The sequence below is a fragment of the Lissotriton helveticus genome, chromosome 7 (genome assembly GCF_964261635.1).
Source record: "Lissotriton helveticus chromosome 7, aLisHel1.1, whole genome shotgun sequence".
In the NCBI taxonomy this organism is placed as follows: domain Eukaryota; kingdom Metazoa; phylum Chordata; class Amphibia; order Caudata; family Salamandridae; genus Lissotriton; species Lissotriton helveticus.
The window spans coordinates 1,566,605,435-1,566,618,977 of NC_136068.1; the positions used below are offsets into that span (position 1 = coordinate 1,566,605,435).

The 13,543-nt window shown below is 45.0% G+C and overlaps 1 pseudogene; it reads left to right on the forward strand.

The window, feature by feature from the left end:
- Positions 1-6,464: 6,464 nt before the first annotated feature.
- LOC144771263 (small nucleolar RNA SNORA17) lies at positions 6,465-6,575 on the forward strand (annotated as a pseudogene).
- Positions 6,576-13,543: the final 6,968 nt, after the last annotated feature.

Here is a 13,543-nt window from a genome sequence, read left to right on the forward strand (position 1 = left end):
TCATGGATGTAAGCTGTTTAACGCCTTCACTGCTAGGCAATTTCCCCCCCTGTGCTAAGCCTTTTTTGGGCTATTTGGAGTAGTGCGCGCTTAGGCCCCTGTAACTTTTTGACCACATAAGGTATCCATGCCAAATTTGCGTCATTTTCTTCCAACATCATGGAGATTCTAAAGGTACCCAGGGTTTGTGGATTCCCCTGCAGGGCTTCCGTGTTTGTGTGCTGATTCTGGTGTGACTCTTTGCTGTCCCTGATGTATAACATTGATCCTGCCTGTTTCTATAGCCACTTAGGACCATACGCTATAGTGTTTCTTCATACCAAGGCAGTGCCCATTGATAGTACATGCGAGCAGTGCATAACATTTATTTGTTGTGATACAGCTAAGAGGATCTCTTGTTGGGGGTTTGCAAAGGATGGTCCTTGTATCAAGCTGAGCCTTTCTTTATCAACTATAGGCCTTCATTGTAGGTTCATGGTCGGTTGATATTTGTGTCAACATCTAGGTTGTTAATGTATGCTAAATGGGTAAAGGGCACATGAGGTTCTCATTCCTGTGTGTTCTCTTGTACCCATGTACAGAGCGGGGCCTCATTTACCGAGCAGTTGCCGGGTGAGGTGAGGCATACTCCCACATAAAGCTGGGTGAGTACCTACCAATTAATAATATATATACAGTTCTTAGCGTGCACAATTTGTAGCCACTGATTGGGCTAACTACTGTTGTGAATTCATCTAAGACAGTATTGTAAAGAGACAGAGCTTGGTATAAGTGTGTACCAGAGCATAATACTAATCAACATAACATTTGTTGTTGTAGGAAAGAAATTGCACCTCCAGTGAAACAAAACCTATGTGCATCTGTGCAAAACAGGTTCTGGTAGGGTGTACTGTAATGATGATTTTAATAGTTTCCTATTATATTAATGTTTTTTTTCTCACATAATTTTGTAGTACTTTTGCAGTAGCGTAAACATTTCTTGGTCCTGACGAAAGCCAGGTGAGTGCCACCTACAAGGCTGAAACATGTCGACCTCTGTCCTATTGCTATAGTTAGTTATTTTTTCAAACTATCAGCTCGTGTTTTTAATCTTGACACTAGGATAACTTCTATTAAATTAGATTTTTGTGTCCCAGTAGTCATTTTTAGGTCTGGCCTCTCAATGCGCATGCGCATTGAGCGGAGCGAGACTATAGGGGCTTAAACAGACCTTACCTAGACTGGCGATTTGATACTGTGCCCGTGCGCTTTTAGGTCAATGCGCAAGCGCATTGACCTAAAATGCGCGTGCACAGCATCAAATCGCCAGCCATCGGTTGCCCAGCTTTGTGCCGCTCCACCCCCTGCAGCATCAAAGGCTTTCACGGCCGGCTGGCCGTGCTTTCAGTTTCACGGCCGGCCGGCCGTGTCTCCTTATTTAACTTGTGCCGCTTTCTCTTCATTACCCTTCTCTCTTCTTGTAACATTAGATCCATCTGCCTTCCCTCTTGCCTATGGGTCCATCCTCACGCGCTTTCTACTTAACTTCTTTCTCTCCGCCCAACTATCTCTCCAGCTCTTTCTCTGTGCTTCTCTGCCCCCCTCCTCTTTCTTTCTTCCACCTCTCTCTCTTTCACATCTGTCTCAGTCTATCTCTTTGTCGTTCTCCCCCAAACCCTCCCCCTCCCCGCCAGCCCCCCTGTCTCCTTCAGTCAACTCACGGCCGGCCGGCCGTGTCTGCCCGGCTTGGTGCCGCTCCACCCCCTGCAGCATCAAAGGCTTTCAAGGCCGGCTGGCCGTGCTTTCAGTTTCACGGCCGGCCGGCCGTGTCTCCTTATTTAACTTGTTTTACAATGTAAAGCAGTCTCGCCTGTTGACATTTTCCCTCTTTCACTTGCAAAAAAACCCCAGTGAAAACATATCCTTTCTTGTCAGTGTCAGGTGTTGCTTCTTATTTTTCTATTGTTCATCCCCCTTTGTCTCTTTCTCTCTCATAGTCACTGTTTAACGCGCTCTCTCTCTCTCGCTTTCTTTATGTTCATACCTCTCATTTAGTTTCAAGGCAAGTGGTTTAAAGGGTAAGTCACCTGTAATGGAGCCCGGAAAAATATCTAATCCTAGCTCCGCCACTTAACCACATTATGATCCTGGGCAAATCACACTTAACTTGCCTCTTCCATTTTATGGCCCTGGTTCACTCAAGCTTAAGGTACCTCGCCTATGTCTGCCACATGCTAGGTGTAACTAGAAACAGTTTTAACCACCCGTTGACTTATACATTCCCTTTTACCGTTTTTTATTCCTTTATACTTTTCGACCATCGCCCTTTGTACCCAGGAACTCCTTGACCTCCCAGCCCCCTTCATTTCCTCCATCGGCCCTTTACTCCTTCCTCCCATTCGTGCTGTTTTTTTCTCACCGTTCGTTGTTCCTGCAGTTTTCTTCGTCTCTTCTTTCTTTCGTCCTCTTCCCCCCTCCTTCAAATTTCCTGTTTTCTTTTATCTGCTTCACTTCAATCTTTCTGTCTAAAGTACCCTCCCATCCTTTTCCACACTCCCTTCCTCCATCATTTCCTTTCCCTTCCTCTTACCCTCCCTTACTCCTTCCCACCCTCCGTTCTTGCCTCCCACCCACCTCCCTTCCTTTTATTTTGCATTATGTTTATTCAACTCAGTGTATGGTTCTTATAACAGTCATGATTAAAGTGCTATGACTTTATGTGTTTTCGCTCAAATACTGTTCATCACATATTATCTCACTGACTCTTGATATATTTTCTGTTATTTTCTGCAACATTGCCCCTTTATCATTCTTTAACGCAAAAGAAACTATCAAAAAGTCAGCTATCATATTAAACAAGCATTTGCAATGCAATAGGTCTCGCATTTACACGAGTTTTAGCTATTGGCATTGTAAATAACAATGCATTTTATTTATGTGTTGCGTTTTAAAACATAAATAAAAGGCATTATCATTTTATAATGCCAATAGCTTAAACTCGCGTAAATGCGAGACCTAATGCATTGCAAATGCTTGTTATGTATTTTTCACATTCACTTTCTTTTGCACTGCAAATCATCAGCACCACTGACTGAGATTACACTTTGGTCAGACCGATCACTGGTCATGAATTGAGTGCAGCTTAGTTCCCCCTAGAGAGGTGTGGACTGCACTAATTTGTGCAACTATGTCTATTCCCAGATGACGATGTTCCGACAGTGTGGTGGGCTGATGGGATTCATCTCAATAGAGTGAGGCTGAATTTGTATTGCTCTGAGTTCTACGATTCTCAATCCAATCACTTCTGTCTCTGTGCTTGTTGACCGGTAGTCCCCTCTTTTGTTGTTTCAGTGGTAGATGGGGATCGGAGACTACTGGGTCGTTAAAAATTACTTCCCTAGGACCCCCTTTCGTAAATATATGTTTTGGTCCCAGAAATTAGCCAAAATACAGCATAATGTTTGGGTTTTTTTTTAAATGGGAAAAACGGGCTGCAAATGAAAGCGTCTGGGTTTTTCCCTGCAAATGTTATCAAAAAAGGGCTTGTGGGGCTGAAATCACAATTTTCCTAGCTTTTAGGAAATGACAGACTTTTGTCAAAAAAACAACATTTTTTGCACAGTTTTGGCATTTTTCTGGGACATAGCCTATTTTTGCTATTTTTTATGCTTTCAACCTCCTTCCAGGTAATGGTAGAAATGGGTGTGAAAGCGATAATGGATCCTAGAAAGCTATACATTTTAGAAAAGTAGATACAATTCTAAATTTAGCAAGGGGTCATTTGTGCAGATTCATCAAGGTTTCTTTATAGAAACTAACAGTTAAATGTAGGAAAAATTGAAAATTAGTTGAAAAAAACCAGCCTTTTGTGTTAACGTTTTCACCTGTAACTTCTTGTAATTAGGACAGCTCTTTGAAAGCAATATACCGTTACATTTGTTGGACCTTCTTGGTTGTGGGAAAATATAGTACTTGTAGGTTCACCAAGAACCCGACAAACCCAGTGTCAAATACTGAGCAGCAATTTAAAATGGCTTTTTATTATGTACCGGGTAGATAGCAATTATTGTGGGAAAATGTATACATGGAAAAATCGGTATGAAAGACACCTATGTATTTCTGAATTGGGAACAGTATTTAGAGTTTAGAAACAGTACATATTTGCACATTTTCGAAATTGGGAATAGTCATACTAGCATGAGAATTATCGGTCATTTTTCAAAATGACTTTTTTTTACACAATGTCTTTCATTTGGAAGGCAGAAATGCAACAAAAATCAATAGGTAATAACAGTTGCTTTACAAATCTTAATTACCCTAAGTCTCCTGATATAAATGGCACCTCACTTGTGTGGGTAGGCATAGTGCCCATGACAGGGAATGGCTCAAAACCCAACATGAATACACCACATTTTCACAATGAAAATGTACCCTATTTTTGCAAAGTGTCTAGCTGTAGTTTTTGAACACTAGCTCTGCCGGCGCCTAGGGAAACCTAGCAAACCTATACATTTTTGAAAACTAGACACCCAGGGAAATCCAGGATGGTAGCACTTGCGGTGACGCGCGTGCACACCACGTGCGTCACCACTCGCTTTTTTTTGTTTGTTTTTCGCGCTAGGCGCATTTGCTGCGCGCGCACACAACTCCCGCTTCTCTCCCTCCACCGCCTCACCCGCGTCCAGTGCTTGTTTCAAATGCTAGATGACATCTCTTTCATGACGGAATTATTTTGCAGCAGTGTGGTTTGTACGCCACGAAAAATAACACATAGGTGAATTTCTCTTTGTGCATTCTGAGAGAAAAGGGCAGTTTATACTTCATTAAGCCATGCTCTAAAGCTGCTGCAGCTGTAATTTCCTTCCATGCAAAAGTGAGGTTTGACCGTGAGAGGGAAGGGAAATGAACCACCATTAATGCCAACAAGCTGCACTCAGTAAATCCATCAAGACGAGTTTCTTCCAATCATTCTGCTATCGCACCGTCTCATTACTTTCTCAAAACAGTTTACCATTCCAGTCTTAGATTTCTATTTTGGAATGGGAAATAATATTCATTTCAGGGTTGCTGACTAATAAATCCTCAAGCATTTCTACTTTTCAAACTGTTTTCCCAGTGCAAGTTCCTCCAACTGAAAACTGGATTGAAATGCGCTGGGAATACCCCTGGATTGAAGCCCCACTTGTTGAAAATTAGACTCTCAGGGGAATCCAGGATGGGGTGACTTGACTGCCTCCCACCAGGTTCTGTTACCCAGAATCCCTTGCAAACCTAAAAAATTGCCAAAAAAACACATTTTCCCCACATTTCTGTGGTGGAAAGTTCTGGAATCTGCATGAATCCACAAATTTCCACCCACCCCGCGTTCCCCAAAGTGACCCCCTTGCAAAACCAGGTGGTTTTGAGATAGGCAATTTTGATGTCGCCTCAATGTGTGAAAAAAGTGATTTTTTTCCAGCTAAAATTGAGGTTTGCAGGGGATTCTGGGTAAGGAAACGTTGGGGGATCCACCCAGGCTATACCTCCCTGGAAGCCCCCGGTTGTTTGCTTTGCAGAAATATGTGGGTTTGGTAGGTTTCCCTAGATAGCCGCCGAGCATGGGGCCAAAAACCCAGGTGACCCCCTTGTAAAACCAGGTGGTTTTGAGATAGGCAATTTTGATTTCGCCTCACTACGTTTTGAGCCTTTGCCTGTCGCGGGTACTTGGGCCTCCCACACAAGTGAAAATTGCAAAAAACACAGTTGATGGACAGAATGTAGAACAATGTCATACATTCACCCCAGTACAAGGATCTGGGCCTAAATCCATCGTTTTTTTGCACTCCACACCACCCTGGGTTAGACACTGGCTATATGCAAATCAGCTCTGACCCTGTGCCTCATGGGAACAGTCCAGTCCGAACTGCCAAGCCATGTCTTCCATGGACCGGAAACAAGCATCCTGGGACCGGTTTCGGATTCATAATCCTCATCAGCCAGGCTATCTTGAATCCAGTGGCCAAGTGAGCAAGGGACTCACGTCTGAGCATACCCTGCCACACTTAGGGCGAACAAAGCGATACAAAAGGGGATGATGGACGGAGCGTTTGAGCAAATCAAACACTCACCCCCAGTCAACTGATCTGGGTTTAATCCATCACCATTCTTTAGCCCACTCAGCCACCCCATTTCAGACATGGCTATATGCAAATCAGTCTGACCCTTTGCCTCATGGGAAAAGTCCAACCCGAACTGCCAAGCCATGTCTTCCATGGACCGGAAACAAGCATCCTGGGACCGGTTTCGGATCCATAATCCTCATCAGCCAGGCTATCTTGAATCCAGTGGCCAAGTGAGCAAGGGACTCACGTCTGAGCATACCCTGCCACACTTAGGGCGAACAAAGCGATACAAAAGGGGATGATGGACGGAGCGTTTGAGCAAATCAAACACTCACCCCCCAGTCAACTGATCTGGGTTTAATCCATCACCATTCTTTAGCCCACTCAGCCACCCCATTTCAGACATGGCTATATGCCATGTCTGAAATGGGGTGGCTGAGTTGATAGTGGCTATATGCCATGTCTGAAATGGGGTGGCTGAGTGGGCTAAAGAATGGTGATGGATTAAACCCAGATCAGTTGACTGGGGGTGAGTGTTTGATTTGCTCAAACGCTCCGTCCATCAACCCCTTTTGTATCGCTTTGTTCTCCCACACAAGTGAGGCACTATTTTTATCGGGAGACCTGGGGAAATGCTGGGTGGTAGGAAATTTGTGTGAGCCCGGTGACGCCACACTTTCCCACACACAAATATGTGAAAAAAGTGGGGTTTTGCAGCTAAAATTGAGGTTTGCAGGGGATTCTGGGTAAGGAAACGTTGGGGGATCCATTCAAGCCATACCTCCCTGGAAGCCCCCGGGTGTCTACTTTGCAGAAATGTGTGGGTTTGGTAGGTTTCCCAAAATGGCCAGGTTTGCAGGGGATTCTGGGTAAGGAAACATTGGGGGATCCAAGCAAGCCATACCTCCCTGGAAGCTGCAGGGTGTCTAGTTTTCAGAAATGTATTGGTTTAGTAGGTTTCCCTAGACGGGACCAAAAACTCAGGTGACCCCCCCCTGGCAAAACCAAATAGTTTTGACATAATTATGTGTTTATTTCTGCAGCGTGAGAATTTTGGCATATTATTGCAAGGAAAATGTGACAGACATTTTTAAGTTTGCAGGACATTGTGGATAAAATAACTTGTCGGAATTCACAAGAGAGACATCACCATGTACTCCCATGGGTTAACGACAATATCTACAGTTGGTAGGTTATTCTTAGATGGAATGTACACCTTGGCAGAGAGACTAAAAGGACAAAGATTCCTGCACAGCCATCTATTTCTCAAACACACACACATACTGGTTGGATTTGCCACAAGGGAGAGTGATGGTTCAGTATATAAAATGTTATTAACAAGAGATTTCACAAAAATGAAATGCACTGTCAATAATTAAATACACAAAAAAACGAACCAGTGACTCGCAGCTCGTGAGCTGTAAAGCCACGGCAAGGCACAACCGTTTTACAGGCCATTCACACACCTTTCATATGTGATACACACAAGACCATTCACACCAGCAGGCACAAAACCAACACACCACAACATTCACAAAAAGGGAGAAGGTACACCCTGCTTCAGAAAGACAAAAAAGACAAATATTACTGCACAGCCATCTAATCCTCAAGCACACACACATACTGGTTGGATTTAGCACGAGGGTGAGTGATGGTTCAGTATATACAATTGTATTAGTAAGTGATTTCACAAAAATTAAATGCACTGTTAATAATTGAAAGGAAGAGAAATTGAACCATTGACTCACAGCTCGTGAGCTGTAAAGCCACGACAAGGCACCAACTTCTTTACAGGCCATTCATACACCTTTCATACGTGTAACACATACAAAACATTCACACCGCCAGCCGCGGGCCCATCACATTACAACACTCACACCAGCAGACAGCGCCATTCAAGGGCCCATCACTTTCACACGCCCACATTCCTGACACAGCAACTACACAAACTGCGTGGGGTGGCACTCAGCCAGTAGTGTGTGTAGTGACCAGCAGCAAGTCACTACTCACACACCGCCAGCCGAGTGCCAGTCCACGCACACCACCAGCCAAGCACCAGTCCACGCACACCGCCAGCCAAGCGCCCGTCCACGCACACCACCAGCCAAGCGCCAGTCCACGCACACTGCCAGCCAAGCGCCAATCCAACCATACCACCAGCCAAGCATCAGTCCACGCACACGCCAGCCAAGTGCCAGTCCACGCACACCGCCAGCCAATCGCCAATCCACGCACAACACCAGCCAAGCACCAATCCATGCACGCCAACAGCCAAGCATCAGTCCACGCACACTGCCAGCCAAGCGCCAGTCCACGCACAGCGCCAGACAAGCGCCAGCCTACACACACCGCCATCACATTTAGGATTTTTTTATACAAAAAAACACAAACAAATTGCAAATAGATACAAATCTACTAACACAAAATCTGAAACTAAATACATTGTACTAATGCCAACCTTGACACAGAATACACATTTTCTAAACAATACAGACCAATCAGTTCACTTTACCGCTCATGGATGCACCCAAAAATATTTTGCGTGTGGTACGCTCTAAAACAAACAGGCATTAACAGCCCAGGGTTAGAAGGACACCCGGGGCAGAAAAGACGAGTCTCCTTCCGCAAACCTCTTCGCCAACAGACTCTACATCTCCTAGTGGAAAAGTCTTTTGAAGATGTGGGAGGAATGTAATCAGGAAAGTGGTGATCTTTCAATCGAGCCACATCCTCCACCACTCCAAATCTAGCAACACTTGCCTGTTCCTCAACATCAAGGCTAGCTATCACAGAGTGCTGAAACTGAAGAAATGTCAACTTTGATGCAGGAGAACGCTCCTTGAACACAATAAAAGCATTTAAAGTTGCTAAGTTGAAGAAATGGATGGCCAACTTCTTATACCAAACATAAGCCTCCCGAAGAGCAGTGTAAGGTTCCAACCTCTGATCTACTCTATCAACACCACCCATGTGCTTATTGTAGTCTAGAATGCACATAGTTTTGTGCACCTCAGCAACCTGACCCCAAACAGGCACAGGTGAAGTACTCTCATCATAGATGGTAGTCAGCATGTACACATCCCTCCTGTCCACAAATTTCACAGCTAGAAGTTCATCACTAGGCAAGGAACTGCACTGACCCCTCTGAAGTTTTTTGCAAACAAGCTCTTTTGGATAACCTTTGCGGTTAGAGCAGATTGTGCAATATGCAAAAGTGTCCACTTTAAACAATTACTTAAATAATTGCACAGCATTGTAGAAGTTATCAAGGTACAAATGGTGGCCTCTGTTAAACAGTCTTCTAGCAAGATTCCACACAATTTTCTCTGAAACTCCAAAAGTGGACGGACAACCTGGGGGGTAAATAGTGAAATCTCTACCCGTGTACACATGAAAATTAAAAACATATCCTGTCCTACTCTCAGACAACATATACAGCTTAATTCCATAGTGTGCCCTCTTGCTAGGGATGTACTGCCTAAAAACCAAACGATCCTTGAACAAGACCAAAGACTCATCAATAGATATTTCTTTCCCTGGAGTATAGATCTCTGAAAATCGATCCACAAAGTAATCAAGAACAGGCCAAATCTTAAAAAGACGGTCACAGTCAGGGTGAATACGTGGCAACACCAAAGAATTATTAACAAAATGCAGCATACGTAGCAAAAGTAAATACCGATCACAAGTCATAACTGCAGGAAATATGGCTGTTGCCATCAAGGGGCTGGTAGACCAATATGAAGCCAGGTTCGGCTTCCTCATCAAACCCATCAATAAGGTCAAACTCAAAAACTTCTTAATCTCTTCACATTTGTGGGAGTCCACCGGGTAGCTCTAGGGTGGGGCCTAAGTTTGTCACTGTTGTCCCTCAAAAACTGTTCAGCATACAAATTAGTCTGCTCAACAATCTCACCCAAAAATATATCATCCATAAACTGAAAAAACTGTATAGGCAAAAAATGTTCACAATCTACTCTACACGGATGCACCACGTTTAGATCAACCCAGAGTCCAACACTTCCAGTAGGAAGCCTAGCAGCCTCAGGCTGCAATCCAGATGCCTCTTGCACCATCGGCACAGCAGTATCCTCCTCTAAAACAGGCACTTCATCTGCAATGAGAGAACCTTCATCACCCGATGATTCCATGTGGAGAGAAAACTCATGGCCAGAATCTTCCCCTCCCTCCTCTCCCTCAGACGCACTGTCAGTCTCATAATCCAGCTCAGAGGAAGATTCAAGAAGAATACCAACCACCTGCCGAGCAGTCATTCTATGGTTAGCCATAATGATTACTAATAAAGGTAACTTGTCAAACAAGTCAACAACAAAAAGCACTTTGTAAAATAAGTAATAAACAAAATGCACCTTTATCAGAAATACCTATACACTCCAAAACGATACCACTCACTTGCCAGAAGCAGCTAAACTCACCACCACCTACTCTGCACAGACACAGTATGGATCAACAATATCCCACTAAAAAAGAAAGAGAAAATAAAATTACACATAAGACAATGCAAAACACATTGCAAAGATTTTCATGCTAAAACACTAACTAAATATGCAGCCATTATGACACCACTTACAAAAAAATACATTCATACATTACAATATTACTCATTTGGAGGAAATACAACAAAAATGTTTTTCTTACCAAAAAAATGCAACTACGCAAAACTGCAGAACAACCACTGTCGAACCCGCAAACAGGAATCAAAAGCTTTACACTAGATTAAAAAGGAGAAAAAAAGTTACAATCACATATGCAAATAATGCACCAGTCCACACACAGTCCACCAGCCAAACTAAGGGGTAGGTGGGCCTAAGAGTATAAATTAAAAATTCACCCCCATAAAAGGGCAGCAACCATTGCCCTTGAGGCCACCCCCCAAAACAAAAATTAAAAAAACTCTGGTGTCTAGTGGCTTCTGCCCCCCCTTAAGGGGCTGATGTGCCGAAAAACATACAGCTATTCTGCCACCCAAAGAGGGCAGAAATGGCCACAATCATCCTCCCATAAAGGACAGCAGCCCATGTCCAAGGGGCTGCTCCCCAACATAAAAAAAACCCTGGTGGCCTAGTGGCCATACAAAAAAAAAAAATCAGTCGATCTATCCCTCAGGGTGATACCAAAGGGGATGATGGACGGAGCGCTTCAGCAAATCAAACATTCATCCCCAGTCAACTGATCTGGGTTTAATCCATCATCATTCTTTAGCTCACTCCACCACCCCAGTTCAGACATGGCCATATGCAAATCAGCCTGACCCTGTGCCTCATGGGAACAGCCCAGCACGAACTGCCAAGCCGTGTCTTCTCCGGGCCGGAAACAAGCATCCTGGGACCGGTTTCGGGTTCATAACCCTTCTCAGTCAGCCTATCTTGAATCCAGTGGCAAAGTGAACAAGGGACCCATGTCTGGGCATACCCTGCCAACTTAGGGCGAACAAAGCGATACCAAAGGGATGATGGATGGAGCGTTTGAGCAAATCAAACACTCATCCCCAGTCAACTGATCTTGGTTTAATCCATCATCATTCTTTAGCTCACTCCACTACCCCAGTTCAGACATGGCCATATGCAAATCAGTCTGACCATGTGCACTTTGATCGCCCTAAATTGGCAGAGTATGCCCAGACGAGGGTCCCTTACTCACTTTGACACTGGACTCAAGCTAGCCTGGCTGATGATGGCTGATTAGCCAGAAACCGGTCCCAGGATGGTTGTTTCCGGGCCGGGGAAGACATGACTTGGCAGTTCGGGCTGGACTGTTCCCCTGAGGCACAGGGTCAGACTGATTTGCATATGGCCAAGTCTGAAATGGGGTGGTGGAGTGAGCTAAAGCATGATGAGTGATTAAACCCAGATCAGTTGACTGGGGGTGAGTGTACATTTATTCTATTGGCCCAGGGGATGATTTTATTTTACAACATTTAAATCTGCCCCCCCAGGGGCAGACAAAGCCAAAAAGTATGCCCCCAAAAGGGGAGCGACCCTTGCCTGAGGGGCCGCTCCCCCAAACAAAACTTACCTACATAGGCTTTCTAAAATGGCCCCCAAAGGGAAGTGGCCCTTACCCAAGGGACCACTCCCCACTACATTTATTCTATTGGCCCAGTGGGCCGATTTTATTTTATTTTTTAAATCTGCCCCCTCCCCCCCGGGGGCAGACAAAGCCAAAATGTATGCCCTCAAAAGGGGAGTGACCCTTACCCAAGGGGCAAATCCCCACTACATTTATTCTATTGGCCCAGTGGGCCAAATACATTTTTTTTTTATGTATCTGCCCCCCCAGGGTGGTAGACAAAGGAAAAATGTTTGCCCTCAAAAGGGGAGCGACCCTTGCCTAAGGGGCCGCTCCACCAAACAAAATCTAACATCATAGGCATACTAAAATGGCGCCCAAAGGGGAGTGACCCTTGCCCAAGGGGCCACTCCCCAGTACATTTATTACATTGGCCCAGTGGGCCGCTACAAACACCTGGATCGACCGCCCATGGGGGGAGCACCAGTGATTCCCCCGTGGGTGGGTGTCATGACGAGCTGGACTCGTCATGAGCACACGGCGACTGTGTGTCATGACGAGTCCAGCTCGTCAAGAGCACACAAAGGGTTAAAAACCCTCGCTGGGATCTAAACCGGCAAGGTCCCAAAGTAATATAATAGCCTTGGGAGGGCCACCATTTTGAGTAAAGCCACTCGTCCAGCCACTGACAGTGGCAGCGGCCCCCAGAATTCAAAGCTGCTCGCCAGGCCTCTCACTGCCCTGCCAATATTACCCTCCAGCATATCCACTTGCGTATGATATATCGTTGCCCCTAAATATGGTAGACACCTCTATTCCCATTGCACCCCGGCTATATCTTGCGGTCCTTCTTTATCTCCGATAGTTGGGAACAAGCATGGGCGGGGAGTGAGAGTATGGTTCGCCTACAACAGGCCCAGAGATCCCACAATGATAAAGCACTAGAAGCAGCGCGGGCGTGGGTGGGCCTGGTCACGGACCTTAAGGCTGTTGATGAAGACTCTGGTTCGGAGTCAAGCGAACAGGTAGAATATGTAGCCTCGTGAGTGAGTGAGTCAATGGACAGACCTGGGTGTGCGTGAGTGTGTTTCCCCCTACTATAGCCATATTTTTGTGCACTGCCATAAGCATGGAGCCCTGTTTACTTAGTATTGGTCCAATGGGTTATTGCGATATGTTATGCTGTAGAGTCTGACACGCTGGTGAGAGTGGGTGGGATGTGGGCGGGTGGGATAGTCAGACTTAGTATTGTATGGCCATGCAGCACATGCAGTTGTATATTCTGGTACAGGCAAGAGAATATTGGGCCTCCTTAGTTCTTACCCATCGTTTGGATATTACCTATCCTGATCTAATATGCCGGTTGTGTTATCGCATGGATTGTGATTTATTATTGCCTGTGTACTGTTGAAAGTGCATGGATTGGCATATTT